The sequence below is a fragment of the Rhinatrema bivittatum genome, chromosome 17 (assembly GCF_901001135.1).
Source record: "Rhinatrema bivittatum chromosome 17, aRhiBiv1.1, whole genome shotgun sequence".
Taxonomy (NCBI): domain Eukaryota; kingdom Metazoa; phylum Chordata; class Amphibia; order Gymnophiona; family Rhinatrematidae; genus Rhinatrema; species Rhinatrema bivittatum.
This window is the reverse complement of record NC_042631.1, coordinates 2,811,130-2,831,461: the sequence shown is the minus strand read 5'-3', so window position 1 is coordinate 2,831,461 and position 20,332 is coordinate 2,811,130. Positions and strand designations below refer to the sequence as shown.

Below are 20,332 nucleotides of genomic sequence, written 5' to 3'. Positions count from 1 at the left end.
TTAATTTTCCATCTCACAACAGACTATTTTTTAAGCTGCCTAAGTGTCGTAAAGGGCTTCACTCCTAAAAAATAATATAGCTTCCAAATCTCATGGCATCACCATACAAAAACCTTTTTTAAAACAAGAGGTTGGTTAGTGTTCGCCCAACAAGACAAAGCAAAATTCTCTACCTCCCAACAGAATCAATTTTACCACAAATTTCACAGCTCTCCATGATTCTGGAGGACAAGGTCAAAATGTGGCCTCCTCTTACAATGCAAGATTTAGGGAAGGAGTCAACTGGGTCTGTTCTCCCCCCTCCAGATACGAAAGTTACTCACATCTCCAGAATGCATTCAGAGGACCAAGGGTTTCTCCCCAGAAACAGGAAACATTGCAAGCTAACAGCCACCCTCAGCCAACAACACTCAGCTCTGGGATCATCAAATGGCTTTTATCAAGAAAAGGACTGCATATCCCAGAGGCTTAAACATAGGCTTAAGAAGGAGGCAGCAACCACTGCAAAGGACCCTGTTGGGAGCATAACAACGAGAACCTTCCTGAAACTGGGTCCTTACGAAGAAAGCCTGGGAAACCAGAGAGGAGCATTATGTAGCAGTACAAAGAGGACTGTAAGACTGCACCAACAGCTTCTCAAAATAAAGTGAAGAAGTAACCAAGGCACCCCCAAGGAGAGCAGAGGGATGTGGAGAAAAGTGCAGCTGAACTCCATGGGGGGTCTCCCTGTAAACCCCCACCACAGAGACCACCTCCAATCAAGCAGCCGCCAGCGACTCAGACTGGGAAGATGATGCATCCTTGTCCAATTGTGCAGTGCACTGCAGAACTCGCTGCCAAGGACACAGCTCTGTGTATGTGTGTGTGTGTGTGTGTGTGTGTATGTGTGTGTGTGTGTGTGACTGTGTGTGTGTGAGTGAGTGTGTGTGTGTGCATGTGTGAGTGAGTGTGTGAGTGAGTGTGTGTGTGTGTGTGTGTCTGTGACTGTGTGTGTGTGTGTATGTGTGTGTGTGTGAGTGAGTGTGTGTGTGTGCATGTATGTGTGAGTGAGTGTGTGTGTGTGTGTGGGTCTTCTTTTCGGCATCAGAAAGGAGCTGCAAAATGTTTTTGCCACCATTCAAATATCGGTTGCCACATGTTTGTTAAAAAAAAAAAAATAGTTTACAGAACTGAAAAAGTGTGGGTGGTTCCCTGAGACCTCTTCCAACTGGCAGTGATTGCCTTCCCATCCCCCCTCCCTTTCACCCACCAGCCATCCAGCTGACTTTATCATTGCGTCTTGTACATGAAGCTATGCAGAGCAGCCTCTCACCACCACATCTCTATACTCTGCCCCCACCACACACAATAAACAGAACCAAAAGACACAGTTTAAATTTAGTGGGGGACAGAAAATCAGAATGCCAGGGAAGGGGTTATGTATGTGCAACCTACATATCTGAGGTAAATGTTTCCCCAAATACTGCAAATGCCATGCTAGTTTCGGTGTGCATCCAGGCCCCACTACTGTCTCAGCTCTCCCTGTAATCTGTCCTTGCCATATTGAAGGCAAGACAAGGAAGAATCCTGCAGCCAAGAGTACAGCATGTGTCCATGTTTCCAAAGGCAGAAAAGCTGCCCAAGCCCTGGATGGCTGTAGTATGACCCTTCCTCTGTAGGTTCGGGTCTCTTCCAGAGCTTCGGCTGCTCTTTCACTTGGATTTGGGTGGGCTGATGTCCTACTAAAAGCAGTAGTTTGCTTAGGAGCCTTAGTAAGGCTGAATACTGCGACTTTCAGCTGCTCCATAGCCTGAAGAAAACATCCTTCCCTGGAGTATGCTGTGGTGTGTGGAATGTGGGGGACAGACGTTCGTTCGTTCGTCAGGGTAGAAAGCCTTCTGTACAGCATGGGAACCAGCTGTTAGCAAGAATCAGGAGTCAGGTCCCATATGGGCCATGTGAGAAGTACCAGCACTCAGGAAAAAGTAACCTGGTGCTAAAAGTCATCTGATAAAAATGGGTTTCTGGAACTCCCTGCTTATTTTATGTTATTTATTTACCCAGGTAGGTAACATCATCGACATTAAATGCATTTCTCATTTCTGTACTGGTTAAGCATCATTTTTTCCCTTTAGCACACTCTAACTGCCCAGAGAACACGGAAAACAAAATGTGGGCTGGGGAATGACTGCATTTGATGTCACAAGAGATCAGAATGAAATGAGGTCAGCTGACATCAGCTCAGAAAAGCAAATCCACCCACACCGGCATATTCTAGTTTCCCAGAGCTGGAACAGAGGGTAAGAAAGTGATTCCAAGCAGTAAATTGGGGTAGTTTTTAGCAAGGATATGTAACAGTGACCTGATGTCACTTCAGGCCCAGGGCTGGTACTTCCATTGGGCAAACTAGCAGGTTGCCTAGAACTAGGTTTGCCAACTGCCTCCAGATTTTCAGGACAGGTTGATCCAGTCCTGGTTTTATTTCTTTGCATACTTATAGTCTTGATTTCCTTAGGGAATGCAACAGGAATATCTAAGTCCCAGCATGCAATGGGGTAAAACCAGGACTGGATCAACCTGTCCAGAAAATCTGGAGCCAGTTGGCAACCATACCTAGAGAGCCAAAATTTTGAGGGCAGCAAAATACGGTTTTCCTAGAGCACCAAATACTCTCGCACCAGCCCCTGTATCCCTTACCTGCCTGAACCTGGAAATGAAAGTGGGTGTGGTTTCAGTGCCCTGCCCCCTGCAGTGTAACACCAATGACATTGGAAAGATTTCATGTTTCTTGGGAAGCTTTGTTGAAGCTGCTTTTATGGAGGAAAAAGCAACCTGTTTTCATGTGAAAGTTTCAATCCAAATGTTTGAATGTGGCTGCAGTTCAGAATATCACCACCAGAGGGCACACAGCAACCAAAGATTACCAGTAGTACTACCAAGTTCTCTGTTAACACGAAACCCTGGGAAAAAACACACTGAGCACCTATGTATCAAATCTGCTGTACCAATCCAGCACCAACACCCGGAACTCAAACAACTACAACTCAGCATATGAAAAGACAGCAACGAAAATATTGCAGTGAGCCCTAGAATGCCACTACACCTCCTATTGGGAGATACAAATTAGAAAACAAAACAAGCTGAAACTACACACTAGCCCAATACCTCACTTCAGTCACCCATGCAGAACACAGAGTCTCACCAAATACAGGATAAGTGATCACAGACTAGAAAGAGAAAATTGCAGACAAAAACTGAACTGGAAACCTCAAGAAGCCAGACTCTGTATGCAATGCAACACTGGAGAAAGAGAACTAGAAATGCATTTCCTCCCGTGCTGTGGGAAATACAAAGAGATCAGAAATGCCCATTTCCCAATGAAAATAAAAGCCTTCCCACAAAAGAAAGGAGCCATGAGGAGAGCTATAGCAGGAAATTACATAGTATCCTGCCACCAGGCCAGAAATGAAACCGGACCAGGGACAATATGGACCAGCATCAAAACCTGAGCCATGTCCCCGACGCTGTACATTCCATAACCTGTGCCTTTACTTGATTTATTATCATTTTGTAATTTTTACCTTTCCTTTCTTGGCTCTTTGTTTTAATCGTTCTATATATTACTTAGGTAGCACATGTAAAATTGTCATGCTAATAAATTTATCTGAATCCCAGCGTCTGCCTTTCACTCGCTGTGAATCACTGAGTGAATTTCTTGCCTTTTGTCTCCCTCTTCTGTCCAAACTATGAAGTTTCAAAGCTCATAACTAATGTAAAGGAATTTGTTGCCAGAGGATGTGGTTAGTGCAGTTAGTATAGCGGTGTTTAAAAAAGGATTGGATAAGTTCTTGGAGGAGAAGTCCATTACCTGCTATTAAGTTCACTTAGAGAATAGCCACTGCCATTAGCAATGGTTACATGGAATAGACTTAGTGTTTGGGTACTTGCCAGGTTCTTATGGCCTGGATTGGCCACTGTTGGAAACAGGATGCTGGGCTTGATGGACCCTTGGTCTGACCCAGTATGGCATTTTCTTAATTGCATTCCTGCTCTTAGGATCTCAATGTCCATGACTGCATTTATAACAGGCCACTGATTCAATGATCTTATGATCAGGATAAAGGAAAATTGAAATCAATCCATGAAGACTTTAGAAGTTAAAATGTATTTATTTATCCTGCACCATCAAAACATATCAGACACTTTGGAACTGACCATAAAGGAACTCCTCATGCGCCATCACATTATACAGCCTGTAATGTCTGATAGCGCCTCAAACTACCCAGAAAATCTGCTTTCACACTCTCATCAGACTGCCTTTTCACTTTCACTTCTATTTTCTGTTCTGGCCTGAGGAAGGGAGTGTTAACTCCCAAAACCTAGACAAGAAAGGGATAGCCTTTTTGTATTGTTTCTATTTGTTAAGCCTGTCCTAAGGCTGCAAGCCTATGCAAGCATAATGTGTTTATACTAGAGACGTGCAGCCGGAATTCCCAGGACCTGTTCCGGAAACTGAATGGACCCAGATAAGGTGCTGACAGAAGGAAGAACGTGAATCCTTCCATGAGTGCTCGTCTACTTTCTAGAGAAAAACACTGGAACCTGAATGCTCAGGGGTTCTGATGCTGGGAAAGGATTTCTCAGCTTCACCAGTGACCTGAAAGGCACATCAGGACAGAGCAAAGACAGATTACTGTCAAGATGCAGAAATCATGAGCACTGTGGAACTGAAACAGACTCCTGCTGCCCTTTCATGGGACAAGCAGGATGCTGGGCTTGATGGACCCTTGGTCTGACCCAGTATGGCATTTTCTTATGTTCTTATGAGCACAGTAACATGGCAGACTGATCTCAGCCTGAACACCCCCCACCCGCACCTTTTCCAGAGAGAGAGAGAGTCCCAGCACTGCTAGTCTTCAAACTGGTCCACCAGCGTCCAGGATACCCCCAACAAACGTGCATTTTCATGCATCTGCATAACTGGGATTAAGAACTAACATAGAAACATAGAAATGACGGCAGAAAAAGACCAAACGGCCCATCCAGTCTGCCCAGCAAGCTCCCACACTTATTTTCCCATACTTATCTCTTTCACCGACCACCAGGTTCAGGCCCTTGTTGGTAACTGTTTGATTCGAATTTCCTGCCACCCCCTGCCGTTGATACAGAGAATAATGTTGGAGATTGATTTCTGTAAATGCCTCATGCTTATTTATGAACGATATCCTGAAAACCAGAGCAGCCATAGGGAAGCATCTCCACAGCGCCTCCAGGCTCCGGGCATTCTTAGGCTTTCTTTCCTCTGCCCACCAGGGGGAGCCAGCATGGCATGGCTGCCTCATCAGTCCTTGTGGATTTGTATCAGAAGCACTGCACTATACACCTGAAATTTCACCATCTCCTCTATCACAGAAATCCCCCTCATTAGTAGATCAGCAGGTCAGAGAAGGGTCAGAGATGGAAGGGGGTGAAGTAGAATGCACCTGAAATTAAGGATTAATCAGTCGGTTCCCTAACATTTGCAATGACTGAATCCTGCACATGCAAACATATACACATAACCAATAGCACAGTATGGGGGACGGGACACGTTCTCTCTATACACCCCCCCCCCCTCTCGCAGGGACATACTGACGTAGTGCTCACTCTTACCGAGCTGGGAAGTGGCACAGCCACAGAGACAACACTGGCGCCTATTTATAATGCGGGAGTTGTGCTAAATGTCCCCATCATATGGATGTTGCTGTCTTTAGCTTTACTCACAAGATTTTTTAAATGTACTCTACATGCAGATTTTTAGAAAACAATTTCAAAATATCTTTTGCATCAGCTTTGAAAGGGATGTTTGAGGGAAGGCATAGATGACCTGGCAGGTTCTGTTACCTATGGTATCTTCCAGCTTATTTTAGGAAGGAACCTAGCTGGCCATATAAAGAAAGACAATTGCATGTGGAGCCTTAATACTGGTTGAAAGGTTCCTCTGAAGAAGGCAGTGATGAGGAAATATTGGCCACTGAGTGTCAAGATTTGCTCTGAGTGATTTTTGATCACTGACAATATTCTTTTGGGAAATCAAGGATGAGAAGATCCCATGGGCAGAGTAGGAAAAATGGGCTCCTGCCCAGGACGCCAAATCAGGAGGCAACAAAAAGCTAAATCAGCTTCTCTCATGAGGGCTCTGCAGCCTTTATTTCAAGTCTCCCTTGGTTCTTTGATTACTAGAGATGTTAGGAAAAGGCAACATTTCCTATTTCATTTTGTTTTTCATTCTCTTCTCCACCCCCACCAACTAAATGCACCTCCTGAATAAAATAAAGTCCCCGTTCCTGGGCTTTCTTGCACGGTCCCTGTGGACCACCCCTAGATCTGGGTCCAAAGAGGGGCCAGAGTGCTCCCCAGTCACTCCTGCTCCACCAGAGCCCCAGGGGAATTCCCAGTCTGAGGAGCACAGGTGACATGGGGAATAAAGGGGTAAAGATGCTGCTCACAAGATAGGATTTTGCTGTTGTGTTGACCTAGAGAGTTTGAAAGCCAACAACGATGAGAATGCGGACCAAGAATTCTCAAACTGACATTGTAAACCATTGTGATCTACGTTTGGAACGACGGTATATAAAGCACCTAAAGAAAGAAAGATGAATATTCAAAGATCTAGGTACTCGGGCTGAAATTAGGTCCCTAACTGACTCACCTGCAGACCTGCTTTTCACTTGCCAAACTTTACATGCCTAATGCTGGAAGTGAGCATTCAGCCCCTGCCCTGGACCCACCCACTGTAGGTACCTAAAGTTAGGCACATAGAGGCTCATGTTCAGTCAGCCATGCCTGGACAGCTTTGGGTAACTTTAACCAGATATTCAACCCCAATACATCCAGGCTGCTATTACCCAAGAAATGAATATCAGCACTGGCTGGACAACGTGAAGCTGTGCCCTGGGAATATGCCCTCAGCACTAACCTCACTTTATTTGGGCAACCATTTGTCCGGACATACGTTAGCCGGTGAGCAGAGGGAGGAGGGGGGAACACTTTAAAATATTGGGGTTTCTCTGCTGAACCCCAAACATTAACTGGACAAACCCTTTGAATATGGACCTCATTGTACAAACAGGTGGCTCGGTTTAAACGCCCAGCTAGGGACATTTTTAAATGTGCTAGATCTAGGTACTTAACTCCTTAAGTGTAGCACCAATATTTTTTCAGTATTGGCCTCTTGACATCTTGTGGGGGTGGCAGGAAACTTGAATCAAACAGTTACCAACAAGGGCCCTGAACTTGGTGGTCGGTGAAACAGATAAGTCTGGGAAAATAAGTGTGGGAGCTTGCTGGGCAGACTGGATGGGCCGTTTGGTCTTTTTCTGCCGTCATCTCTATGTATCTATGTATATGTATATAGTTGCCAAGTTACATTTTATTTTTTAATTTCTCAGAATATGCAGCAGATAATATAATTTTATACATCCATGGATAGGCTTTCTCAAAAAATTGTATAGACCCATCCAGAAATGAATTATAAAACTCCCTTCTGGCACCATCCTCTGGAAAAGTAGATTTTCATCTGACTGCTACCTAGCAATGTCTGCCATTTGGTCTGTGCTTGGCCCTGCTTTCCTCCTTTCCAGAATCAGGCAGGGACATTCTGAGCAAGGCTCTTGGACTGAGATTACTCTGCCGTTCACATTTCTTATTTATTGCAAATTGCTTAAATTAAGAAGACGGGACAACTTGGGTTTCATTAATACATTCGTATATGTAAACCTAGCCCAGGCAAGGAGCCCAGATAAATGTCCGTCTTGCACAGCCCTTGCTAAAGCCCTGGGTGACAGCGCTACCCCTAGCTCCCACCCACACTGCCTCTAGACAGCAGAAGTGCAGCCAGAACTGACATTTCCCCCATGTTAACATCGGGGAAATGGAGCTAGCCCCTCACCCTGTCCCCATCCTATGTAGGTCTTCATGGCAATGGCTACAAGATCCTTAATTTCTGGCAACACTCTGTACTATCTGTCTTTTCTCGCTCTCCTTGCCCTGGCTATTTCTCAGTATCCCTCTGTGGTTATGGCAGCAAGTGTTAGTGTCTCAGGGTGAGCAAATGGGCTTCCAACCAGCCAGGCATTTATAAACTTTTAAGGTGCTGAGAGGAGTGGGAATAACTACCTGCCAAAAGTAAACAGAAAGACTTTTGATGGCCTGTTTCCCTGTTCAAGTTAGCCTTTTTAAAGATTCAAGGAATCATGAACTGGCAGTGATTCCTGTGCCTCCTGGCTCTCTAACTGCTGCACGTTTAAGTGCTCACTCAGATGTGACAGCATCCTGCTGCTGGGGGGAGTGGGCCTGAGCCAAATCTGAGGGGGCACAGGCCTCCTGAGATCCCTTATAGCTACCTCTCTGCTAGACAGCAACTTCTATTAGGATGACTGCAGATAAGAAGTTTCAATTTCTGGCTGTGCTGTTTTATATGCTTAAATTCTGATTTGGGTTTCAGAAAAGGAGGTGAAATAATAGTTAAACTGTTGGAGATAATTACTTAGGAAATCTATAATGGTTGTATTACTGAGGATTGCTCGCTCTACCTGCCTTTCTGTCTTCCTGTCTGGAGGAGGAGAGAAGGGACCAGGCTGGGAGGTGGTGAGAGGATCTGGATTGGTAGGGGAGGAGGGGTGTAGAAATGTAAGATTTAGGGGGTGAAGGGGGCAGGAGGAAAAGGACCCAGAAAGGTAGCCATGGGGGAAGAGTGAGAGGACACAAGACTCTGGGGGCTCCCTCTCAAGTTTCCATCTAACCCCGACCCTGTGTTCAGGGATAGAAGTGACCATTGCTCATGAGGGACTTGTAGGTCATTTTGCAGGAGTTAATAATCTCAAACTATTACCTATTTTGTTTATACAGTGTGTTGCAAAAATAAGAATTGGCCTAGAACATGTTTATTTTTGCTGCTCTATATGTCATCAGCAGTCTTGTGACTTTTGGGATTAAGGCATGAGAGCTCGGTCTCCATCTCCCGGCTGCAGTGAGTGCTGCTGGTTTGTTGCTATGGAGGATATGTGTGTGCTTAAGAAGTGAGGTGACGTGCAATATGTCACTTATTTTTGCCAGTTAGAGGTATGTAACCACATTACTCAAGCGTAACAAGAGAAACCCAGCTCGGAAAAGATGAAACTTTCTCATTCTTCTCTCCTCCTCAGCCTATTATCTGCTGACTTTCTAAAACCTGTTTATTTGTGGTTGCCTGCAGGAAGATAATCTCCTTCCTAAACCCTCTAAGCTGTGGTCAAGAACTGGGTCATTTGTGTGCAACAGAGCTGCAAAGGTTCTATTTAAGCCAACACCCAAAGTGGCAAATAGGGATGTGCAGATGGCCAGATGCCATTGGTCAGCCCCTGTCACATGGCCAGATGGCCATGTGACAGGGGCTGACCAATGGCACCGGTAGCCCCTGTGACATAGTAGGTCAAAGGCTATCGGCGCCATTTTGGATACCAGCAGCCAAGGGTGTGAGTGCAGGAGATGGCTCCCGGACCCCCTGCTGGACCACCAGGGAGTTTTGGTAAGTCTTGGGGGGGGGGGGGGGGTTGTTTAAATTGGCTCCTTTAGAAGGCCAAATAATTCAGTGAAGATTTTTTGTATTCGTGGGGAATCGCGATACATTTCGCTTCCCCACGAATACGGCCCTATACGTTGCGGATTACCAGTTCATAGGGAATGAATGCACACCCCTAGTGGTGAAGGACAAGGATCCCAGTGACCCGGGCACGTGGATAAACCTTTGTGAAATTGCCACACAAATCGCTCACTTTCTCTGGGTGTCACGAGGTTCCAGACTTAGCTAAGGCCAGGCACCAGCATGGAAGATCCTTCAGGAAACCAAGGAAATGCATCCACATAAACTCAAGTAACAGAAAAAGGAAGGGAAAGGGAGGAGCAGGAGCAGGCAAGCCAGGCTTAGGGTGATCTCACTTGGTCTAATAGGGGAGAGGAGTCTTCTTACTATCCCTGTACAGACCTGTGAGGTTTTCTCACTACACAAACCAAAAAAACAGACCTATGAGTTTAAAACAAGAAGAACATTCCTAGGGATGAGGAGGAGGCAGACACCGTGCTCAGTGCCCACAGGTGTGTGATCTCCTCCATGGACTCTGCTTTCCCCATCCTCCTTTCTCTTTCTCAGGGTAATCCTCTCCAGAGGTGATAGGGAAGTGTCTCACTCTCTACCTCTTCTACTGCAAAACTGGTCTTGCCTTCTATGAGGCTCTCCCTATCCCAGGGTCCCCCAGCGCCACCTGCTTCTGGACAATAGGATCTTTGCTTAGGCACTGGAGGGATTGCCCAGTGGTTACCTCTTCCATTAAAGTGACTGATTTCTCCCCTTTTCCCTTCCAAAGGAAAAGAAAGACTTCTTATGCAAGCCCTTCCCCACCACTGCCTGCACCAGGGCTATGGTATCCTTCCCTCACATACTCCGAAGTGAAGGATTTTTATCCTCAGCCATGCTCTCATTCTTGCCACATGCAATATTCTTCTTTGCCTTTTTATCCCCTACCAGTATGCTTGAAGGAGCCAATAAGTAGCCACCACCTCAATGATCTTGATGGTGGCAGCCTCAACAGAAGAAGGCAGCCAGAGTCATCTTCTAGGTGCAGGAATGCTGGGTTCTCTTTTGGGATTTCACCAGCATTAAGGTTGTTGTACCAAGAATTTGACTGGCAGAGGGCAAGTTCATTGACAAATGGATTGGCTGGCATGGATGCCACATTCTGGGCTTATTGCTCTGCTGACTCTTGGCCACAGAGCAGTCTTCATAGGTGTGTCCCAGTCTCACCTTCCCTGTCGAGGAGATTATTAGAATGAATAAACATAGCCTAAATGTGGGTTTGCAGTCTTCCCTTGTAGCTACTCCTAGGCATGTGGTGGTAGCACTATCCAGGCCTGCTTCCTAAAGGAGTCCATATATTTTAGTGCTTTAGGGGAATAGTCATGATAGATGACTTTATCTCTCTCAGGGCTCCAAGATACAACCTCAGCTCTGCATCTGGAATAAAGGGTGGCACACTGAAGATTATCACTCTTGAACGTGGTCCTTCAAACGGATTCAGCTGATGGTATAGCCCTTTCACAACAATGCCCTCTAGTGCCTGATGGGAAGGAGCCTTTCCACGTGTAGAGCTGCATCAGCACCAGCACATAGACATGAATGTAGCTATTAGCCTGGAGAGTGCAGCAGACTCTGCGTGTCTGTGAGATGCTGCTGCCGATCCTCCCCAGCAGCAGTTAGATAAGGGACGATAATTAGATAACTCCAAAGCAGAAATTGCTAAATCCTTCCTCATTGGCTTCACAATTGCCCTCTTCAAAAGCCCAGGAACCACACCTTCCTCTAAACTTTTATTTACTATTTTAGTTGTCAGCCAACATGAATATTCTTTCAACAATTTAACATAAGAAAGAGGACATGGATCTTAATTTGAAGCTGTGGTTTTAAGACAATCAACAACCAATGCCACTTCCTTTTCTGACTCTTAGCTCAAAACTAGACCATGATACATTCTCCACTGTCCTCTGCTTATTACCATCCATCAAATCTTCCCTTAATTGGCTTCATAGACAAGAGCAGAGGGGTCCCTCCCACAATTCTGTTGCAATATCGGCCGCGTAAAACAGGTGCTCATGACTGAATGCGCGCGATCCACTTCTCCCGGGTGCCCGATTTAATATTAAAATTAGCTGCCGCAGTAAAAAGGGGGCACTAGGGGAAATTGGGCATCTCTAATGCCTCCTGGGCATCAGGCGCCCAGGAGAGGTGGCTGTCAGTGTGGGTTAGGAAACAGACACTCAATACGAGCGCTACCGGCACCATATACACCGCCTGGACCATGGATATTGTGGGTGTAGACTGGGCACTCGGAATTTTTCTTTTTTTTTTTTAGTGAATATTGTTTTTTACTGATTCCGCTTTACGTGGTCCCTCCTGCTTAGCATTGCAACAATACTAGTAGGAGGGATCACTGAAAGCAGGAGTTTTGGTTTTTTTTTTAAATGAACCCTTGAGCGCGCAGACCTTTACGCCAGCGTAGATTTGCTGCATTGCAAGGGCGCATTGGCCGCGCAGGAAATACTTTGCATCGTGGGGATTAGCTGATAGCCTCATCCACATGTGATGACTGCTACAGTCATCCAGCCGGGTGCTGGCTGCAGCGCATGGGATTGCATGGGACTGACAGAATGGGAGACAAGTGAGGCAATGGAGGGTTAAGGGATTTGCATCAGATCCCAAGCAGCAGGACCGCAACCCTGGTTTCCCTCATTCACAGCTCACCGGGAGGCTCCTCCTCCACTCCTCGGCCTGTAGCTCTCAGAAACCCCTCCCCCTCTCCCGGGGGGGGGGGGCTGGCAGTGCCCATGGCCTGGCCTGGGGTAATAGGGCTTTGAGTGGCAGCAGCGAGGGGTCTTTAATGGGGAGAGCTTTTTTGGGGGGGCTGCAGGGGCCTCACCAGCTAAGCCCTACTCCTGCCTGCTCCTTTCCCTCCTATTTCCTCTCAAGCAGCTTTGAAGGGGGGAATTCAGGAGTAGGAACATGAAGGGGGGGGGGGAGGAAAGGGGGAAAGCTTAGAGTCCCCCCCCCCCACAAAAAAGGAGGAAGGGGAACAGCCATAAGAGAGAGAGGAGCAGAAACAGAAATGTAACGCGGGGATCCGTGAGGCTGCATCCAGCAAACACCAAATCCCAGAAAGAAAAGAAAAGCCGCCAGAGTCAGGGCCCAAAGTGTGGAAATGAAAGGGAAGCCCAGGAGAGTCGCTCAGGGGAGGGGAGGAGAGAAAATGCATCCCAAGCAGCAAACGCACGAGAGAGCTCTGGAAAGCTGCTCAAGCCAGGCATGACCTGAGTCCGACGGAAAACGTCTTCGGTTTTATTTCTGTGCATAAAAAGTCCGAACATGGTGGTTGGGCAGAAAGTAAAAACAGCCCTGGGAGGTTTCCGTTCCTTTTGTCTCACTGGGCTCCGGGGAGCAAGGAGTTAAAGCCCCGCCTCCCGGGCTCCGCCCCTCGCCGTGGGGGCGGGGTTTAACCCCCTCTACCTCCTGCCTCCCGTGCCGGCCCCGGAAAGTTATAGCTGGGATCGGTGGTGCCCGTGCGATCGTCCGAGGCCTCGTGCACCGGGAGCTGCAGGTAGGAGGAGGGGGCTTGGTTCCGCCATTGCTGGCTCTGGGCCACTTGGACCGGGCGAAAGCAGTTCTGGCCAGGGTGTTGGGCAACTTCCCGGCGAGCTGGCAGGAGCCTCTTAGGGAGGTGACCGAGGCTCCCCTAACGCAGCACTTCAGACTTCTTAGTAAATCTCACGTTAACAAGGGAGGGTGAAAGTTTCTCGTTGCTGAGAGTAAGCACCTGTTATCGCCAGCCTGCAAGCCTGGGAGCCTCTGCCGATCTGCGGAGCCCTCTGGAGGCTGCTGCTGCTGCTTACGCGCTTCCTTGTGTGCTGGGAACTGAATATTACAAACCGAGCCGGCGATGGGAAGGCTTCTGGTGACCACTGCTCGCCAGTGGGGGGCTTGGAGGGCCTTTCAGCCCAGGTTATTTGCTCGCCTTTCATTAGGAGGTGCTTGTTAGGCTATTTTCTGTGACATCAGCAAGGACTCGAGGGATGAGCGCTCCTGGCTTGTTGCTAGGGAGGATACGCGCGCACTTCAGGTGCAGCTCAGGATCGAGCACTTTTTTTTGCTCGTTAAGGAGGTAGAAGCCATAGCTCAGCCTGGCAAGAGAGCCCACTCGGCAACGATGACTCCCCCCGGGGGACTCTCTTATAAAACCTGGGGCTGCAGGAAGCCCAGCTCCTCTGTAAATCTCGCTCAGTGACCGCGTAACTGAGAGCAGAGCTGCCAGGCCGGGCCCGGAGTCGCTTCCTCAGCTGCTGCCTGGGCTCCCCTGCCTGCATTCAGATCCTGCACCTCGGGGACAGAGGCGATTGTAACCAGGCGAGGCTTCCTTTCCACGTTGCAATACAGGGAACCTTCTTTACTTTCGAAAGGTTTAAAAGTAACTGAGCTTCTGATTCTGCTTCCTGCACCTACCGGGTAGGGGGGGGGGGGGTGCAGATTTGTAATTTTGGGTCTGGTGTTGTGCATTTTAGCTTAACAGCGAAGTCGGCAGTGCAGAGGGGAGGATGTGGCATTGCGCTGGGACTCTGGGCAGGATGCGCGGATGGGCAGTCAGGATGCGCGGATGGGCAGTCAGTGGGGTATGTGAGCGTTAGGAAGACGTCTCGGTGCTGTCTTACTTCGGGGATGGCGTTGGGGACAAGTTACAGGACTGTTCCTGGCAGAAGGGTGCAGGGAAGCTGCTTTCACACCCAAGGTCCTCTTCCTGCCAGGCTGAGGCATAGCCCTCCCTCCTTGTCTGAGAGCATTTCTTCCTGTGACAAACGTTAGAGCAAGAGTGGAAAATCCAGACTGACTCACCTCTTCCTTGTGGCCTGCAGCTAAGTGCAGCTCCTTCTTGCTGTTGATACTTTGTACTCTGCTCAGTATTAGAAAAGTAGGTTTATTTGTTTTAAAGTAACTTGTTACAAGCGGCTGTCACACGCATTTGACTGCACAGTAACTACTCCCAGTCACTTCTGACTCGCGTGAAACCAAGGCATAAAGTCCTTGGGTACAAAGGTATAAAATGAGTGCCTGACCGTCTGCACCAGGGGCCCACAGCTCATGCCCACCTTCCAGATGTAAGGAGGCTATTTAAAGAGATTTAAGTGGCAGAGAAACAAAACAAACTCTGCCTGACTTTCACTGTTATCCTGATTGGATTAAAAACAGACGAGGAGAAATGATCCAGATGTAATGCAGTTCTGTTATCGCCTTGCTCTAAAGTCCCCACGACTTGTAAGCACTTTCTTCCCTAAACAACTGCAACAAGGGGAAGGGGCTGAGCAGTGGTAACCGGGGGTTTCCTCCGTATATATCCAGTGCCAGCGCTGTCACAAGTCAGGGAGCTGGAATGAGGAGATTTTTTAGAAAGGAATCCTGGACGGGCTCCGCTCCTGGAATGATAAAAGCTCTGCAAGCAGCAAATGCTTGGACGTGAGGCCCTGAGAAGGACACAGATTTCCTCTGCTTCTGCCCAGCTTTCCCTAAAGCAGCTGCACTACTTAGCTGGCTCACCAGGCTGACTCTCTTTTTTTTTACTTTACATATTTTGATACCTCTTGGAGTCTTATTTGTAGGTCTCTCTTTTTTTTTTCTAGGTCTAGTATAGACTTAATGCAGTTTTTGTTGAAAGAAAGGTTTGCACCTTTTCTACTCACACCTGTGCCTTTGTTTTTAAATGTCCTTACTTGACTCCAGATATTTATAAACATGTTTCCATGTAGACTCCCATGACTATCAACACAGCAGTGCCCCGATTCATAACAGTGGGAGGGGATAAATAAAATATCTGCATTTTAAACTCGTCTTTCTCGTCTCAAGAGCAGGCAAATTTGGAATAAGAGAATTAACATATTAAAATCATTATACGGCTTTTAAAGGACCTCAAAAGGCAAAGTTACAAGGAAGAAGCTAAGCCCCTGTAGTACAGCGTGAGGATGCAGTATTGAGTTAATGCCCTGTGCTTCTGTAGTGCTTTCCGCCTGCCCTGCTGAGGAGGAGGAGCAGCGCAGGAGGCATGAAAGCCAAAGAAGCTCAGACAGCAAAACTTGTTTCTCGTGTTAAACAAAGGGTGAAAGCGTGAGGAGGGGGAGGGGAGAGCAGTGAGGAGCCAGGATCATGAAGGAAGCTCTTTAATCCATGCCAGCAGAGATTGCTTAAGGTTGTAAGAAGTATTTGCCTGCCATTCAGAGGACGGTGGGGCTGAAAGCATCTTGTGTGTTTGCTATTTGTGTGCAACTTAAGAAATAAAATGGTAGCCATCCAGGCAGCAGGAAAACCTTTTAGCCTTGTGAGGCTGCGGCTGGCAGTGGTAGTGACTTGGTTTACTTTAGTTACTGGTGGCCAGCAGTTGCACCTTGCCTTAGCGTTGCTGTGTTTAGATTTTGTACTGATCTGCACTCCTGGCGGGGTGTGTGGTATTTATGGGTGAACACCATGCCTGCCCGAAAGAGCCTCCAAGCCAAGGCTGACTTGTGGACGGTGGGATCAGAGCCTGGGTCTCGCCACCAGACTGGGGCTAACCATCACCGCCTACCTTTGCAGATTTCAATAGGTGACTTACATAAGTGATTTGCTTTTTTCTTTTGGGAGAACAAGTTAGTGTTGGGAATTTAGGCCTGGATTTACCATTCTTTCACAGAATGGTGAATCCTGCGAAAACGGGTGGCACCGCAGTGGTGCGAAGGCTGCAGGCTTTCACACCGAATAGCAACACCATAAAAGGTGTAATTATCGTCGGCAGTAGTGCGCCGAATAATGTTAGAAACATTATCGCCAGCAGCAAAAACACCGCCGACTCATCCCCTCCCTGCCCCGACTCTTCCCCTCCCCCTAATTTGCATATCACATGGGGGCCCTAACGCACACGATAAGGGTTTAGAAAATAACCCCCTTAGGGGGGAGGTCATTTTCTAAGCCTATCGCACGCAAAAAGTGTGATAGCTTGCCGGGGGAGGAGTCGGGGCGGTGAGGAGGCGGACGCAGCTGTATCTTCGCTGGCAGCGATAAGGTAAGCACTGTTATCATCGCCAGTAGCGCGCCCAATAGCAGCACCTTTCATGGTGGCGCTATCAGTGGCAAAAGCCTGCAGCGATAACACCGCGGTGGTGTGATGGCTGCCGGCTTTCCCAGGCCTGCCCCCCATTACCGCTGGATTCGCCATTCTGTACGAGAATGGAGAAGCCAGGCCTTCGTTTGTAGATTCTCCATAAAGCTAAAGAAGAAAAAAACTTGGTGATGGCATTGGCATAGGGGAGAAGTAAAACAACCTGTATGTTTGCATAAATCACATGACAAAAGAAAAATAATTCAAATTGCCCTTTATTTCTTATAATTACAGTATATTTCATGTCCTGAGCAAATATCGGGGGGTCTTGTTAGTTTATTTCAAAGGTATTACTACTTAACCAATCTTGGCGTAATAGATTGGAGTAAACTGTGGTGCTGCTGTGCTGATTGTCATCTGAAACATTTGCGACATCGCACAAATCTAGCATGAGCAGGAAACATGAACTCAGGAGGGTGTAATGTGTTAAAGATGAAGTGGGCATGCTCATAATAGGTGTGTCCTTTCTTAATTCCAAAAGGGATGAATTAAAATAAAACTTAATTGTGGTGTGTTTAAAAAGAAAAGAGAAAAAAAAAGGAGAGATTTTGGCATAATGTCAAAAGGACATGTTGGAACTTAGAAATGGAGAACCTGTTATTTTGCAGCCTCCAGCTGGTTCCGCTTCTGTAGCAAAGCTCATTCCAGTGTTTTTCCGATTGGAAATTGCCTACAGAAACAAAGGAAGGGCAGTTAGACTGGCAAAGGCTCAAATACAGGACTCCCTTGCCCAATCAGTAAAGGCCTGGGATAAAACTTTCTTTAAAGTGAAAGGAAGAGGACAGGAGAGAGAGCTCAGCCTTCACACTAAAAGGAAGAGGATGGCACTAAAGGCGACAGGTAAGGTCAGAAGGAAGTGACGTAAGATGCCAGAAGTAGAAAGGCGATGGGATCCCAAAATGCTGACTGTCCCCGGCTCGGCTTAGTGCGTGAGTGGGGAGAGGCTCCCGGGGACTAGAGAAGAGCAGATTTCTATTCCGCTCTTCAGGCACTTCCTGTCTATATTTCCCTGTCCCCGGTGGGCTCATGATCTAAGATGTAGCCCTGCTCCACAAGGAAGGGCGGTAAACCCTGGACATCCGTGATGGAGAACTTACTAGAATAGTTCAATGCTCTAGAAAGCGGTGGCTAACAGGATCTTAGGCAACACGGTTTCACAAGGCGAAGGTCTGATTTATTTCAGGTGAGCAGAGTAATACATGAAGGGTACAGTACATGCGGCTTGGAGGGACGTCAGCACACTGCCACATAAACTAGGAGTTTAAGAAAGATTGCAGACTGGGTGAGAAACTGATTAAGCAGCAGTAATTTGGAGATGGTCAGCGGGATCACTTTGGTGCTAGATGCGGTCCTTCTCAGTGTCTTCCTACGTGTTCCCAGCCGGTTGCCGCTGATACCTGTTCTATGGTAGATTTGTGTCAGAAGGGCTAGATGGGGTGAAATGACCACAGAATTGGAAGAATGGGGAAGGTTTGATTACATTTTATTCAAAATAAAGCAAAAGCAATCCAAGGACAATACCATTTTGGAAGGGATGAACTAGCAGTCGCCAAACAGGACAGGGACCTGGGGGGGGGGGGGTCATCATTTGATAACTTGTAAGTAATTAGAAGGCAGGCTAGGGGACCTGACTGCTGAAGGTAATGTGCCAGAGGTCCTGGCTTTTTGTTCCCATCCTTTTGATCAGAATCATTTTTGCTGGTTTCTTTTCCAGGGGCATTTTTTTCAAAATCAAACCTTAACCTGGCCTTTTCCCACAGGTGTTCAAGGGAGATGCAATTCGGGGAGGCTCGATGGGATTGGGGCTTGAAGGATTCAGTTAAGCTCTCCTACCTTTTTGAATAAGGCCAGGCACGTTACTGCGATTGGATTGGTTAATTTACTGATGGACACTTCCTTGTGGGCATCCCTGAGGTTTTTCAGTGACACATCCACCCCTCCCAGCCCTGATCATTTTAAGCGTGGGCTGACTTAACTGGTTTCCTTTCCCCTCCCTCCCACCCACCCAGCTGATGGTTTTGTTGGGCTCTCATCGTTTGTTTTGGTGAGTTGTTGTCGTCGTGTGGCGCGTAACCCGCGCACGGATTGACTTTTTGATGACTCATGATGGTATTGTGATTTAAGTATTTTAAAAATGGGGTTATAAACCCCGGATTTGACATGCAGGTGGGCTCACCAGGCACGTTGGAGGTTTATCCCTGCTGGGTCGTAGCAGGGAGGGACCGGGAATGCTGAGCCCCACTGGTGGGGGGAATATCGAAAGAGTGAGCTGTATTGGAAGCTGGTTGGGCTGTAGGTGGCAGAGCAGCCTGGTGGCGGACTTGTTCTGATGTATATGATGTGATTATTTTGGATTGGGCTTGGGTACACGGAGTTATTAATAGACTGCGGCCATATTTATTCCATTCCTGATTGCGTGTTTTTTGTTTTATTGTAATGGGTGTGGGGCTTGGAAAGCAAAGTAGGAAATCTCTTACCCATATTATTGGTCAGTGGGACAAAGCAGTTGGGATGGAAGGTATCATGAAGAGGAAGAGGTAGTATGGAGTAACACCATATCTACAAAAGGATATTGATAAGGAAGGTCACCAAAATATGTGGCCTCTGCTATAAGTGTGAAGGAGCTAAATACGGACTCTGGCGATGGAGATAAAGGATGGGTAATGTTGAGGAAGGGAGGGGGAGAGCACAGGGCAGTGGGCAGACTGGATGGATGTGTCCTTCTCAGTTTCTGTAGCACTGGCGTAGTTTCTCATTAATTAATCTGATGCTATTTATACGTGGAAGGGAAAACATTTCCCTGCATCCGCCCCATTGTGATGCACTTGGGTGTATAGGGGCAGAAGGGCACCTGAGCTTGCTGGGTGATACTGACCTAGGCGTCGCGGTGCTGGCAGGCGAGGGCCTGCCACGCAGCTGGAATTAGGAAAACCCTGGATTTTGCTCCCATGAACCTGTTGGGGGAAGCATTTAACTGCTTAATAGATTTACATGCGCAGTGGATCTGGGTGAAAAGCTTCAATATTGAGTTGTTTTCAGGTCACCTGGTAGCAGCCATTTTTGGCTGTAACCCAAACAAAATCCTGTAATACATTTTTAACCCCCAGTCATTGCTTTATTCAAAACGTACGTCCACCACCTCTGGGGAGAATGGGCAGCGAATCTTTCCCCCTCCTGACAGCTGGCGGCTTGTGATGGGGATGATTGCCTGCAATCCCAGAAATGAGGACATTACCCACACAATCCTTGGTCGTTGGCCCAGGCATTAATGTCCAGACCTAGGAAGCCAGAAATGTGAGGAAATCTCTGACCCTGCTATCTCACTCTTCCTCTTTCCCTCCTCCTGTCTCCACCCGGTCTGGTCTGTGGTTTCTCTCTTTACTTTCTCTCAAATGTGACCGTTTTTTGGAGGGGGGAGGGGACAATATGTGAATAGTTCTGCCTTTTCCTCTGCTGTGCGTCTGGCTGCCTCCTTGCTCTGAATACATGAAGAGGAAGTTAGCGAGTTAAGAAGCAAAGTTGTTAGTTTTGAAGAATTGATCTGGGGCTTTTGCTTTGGACAAGTTTTGTGACGGTCAACTAAATCCTAAAGTACAGAGGAAAAGGTGCAATGG

General features: G+C 47.3%; 1 protein-coding gene across 1 annotated transcript in view; it reads left to right on the top strand.

The window, feature by feature from the left end:
* Positions 1–13,013: 13,013 nt before the first annotated feature.
* Positions 13,014–20,332, top strand: part of CD82 (CD82 molecule) — a 47,371-nt gene continuing 40,052 nt past the window's right edge. Inside the window, exon 1 of the mRNA XM_029582186.1 lies at positions 13,014–13,142. The gene's annotated coding sequence lies outside the window, so the exon portion shown is untranslated. The remainder of the gene's footprint in view (positions 13,143–20,332) is intronic.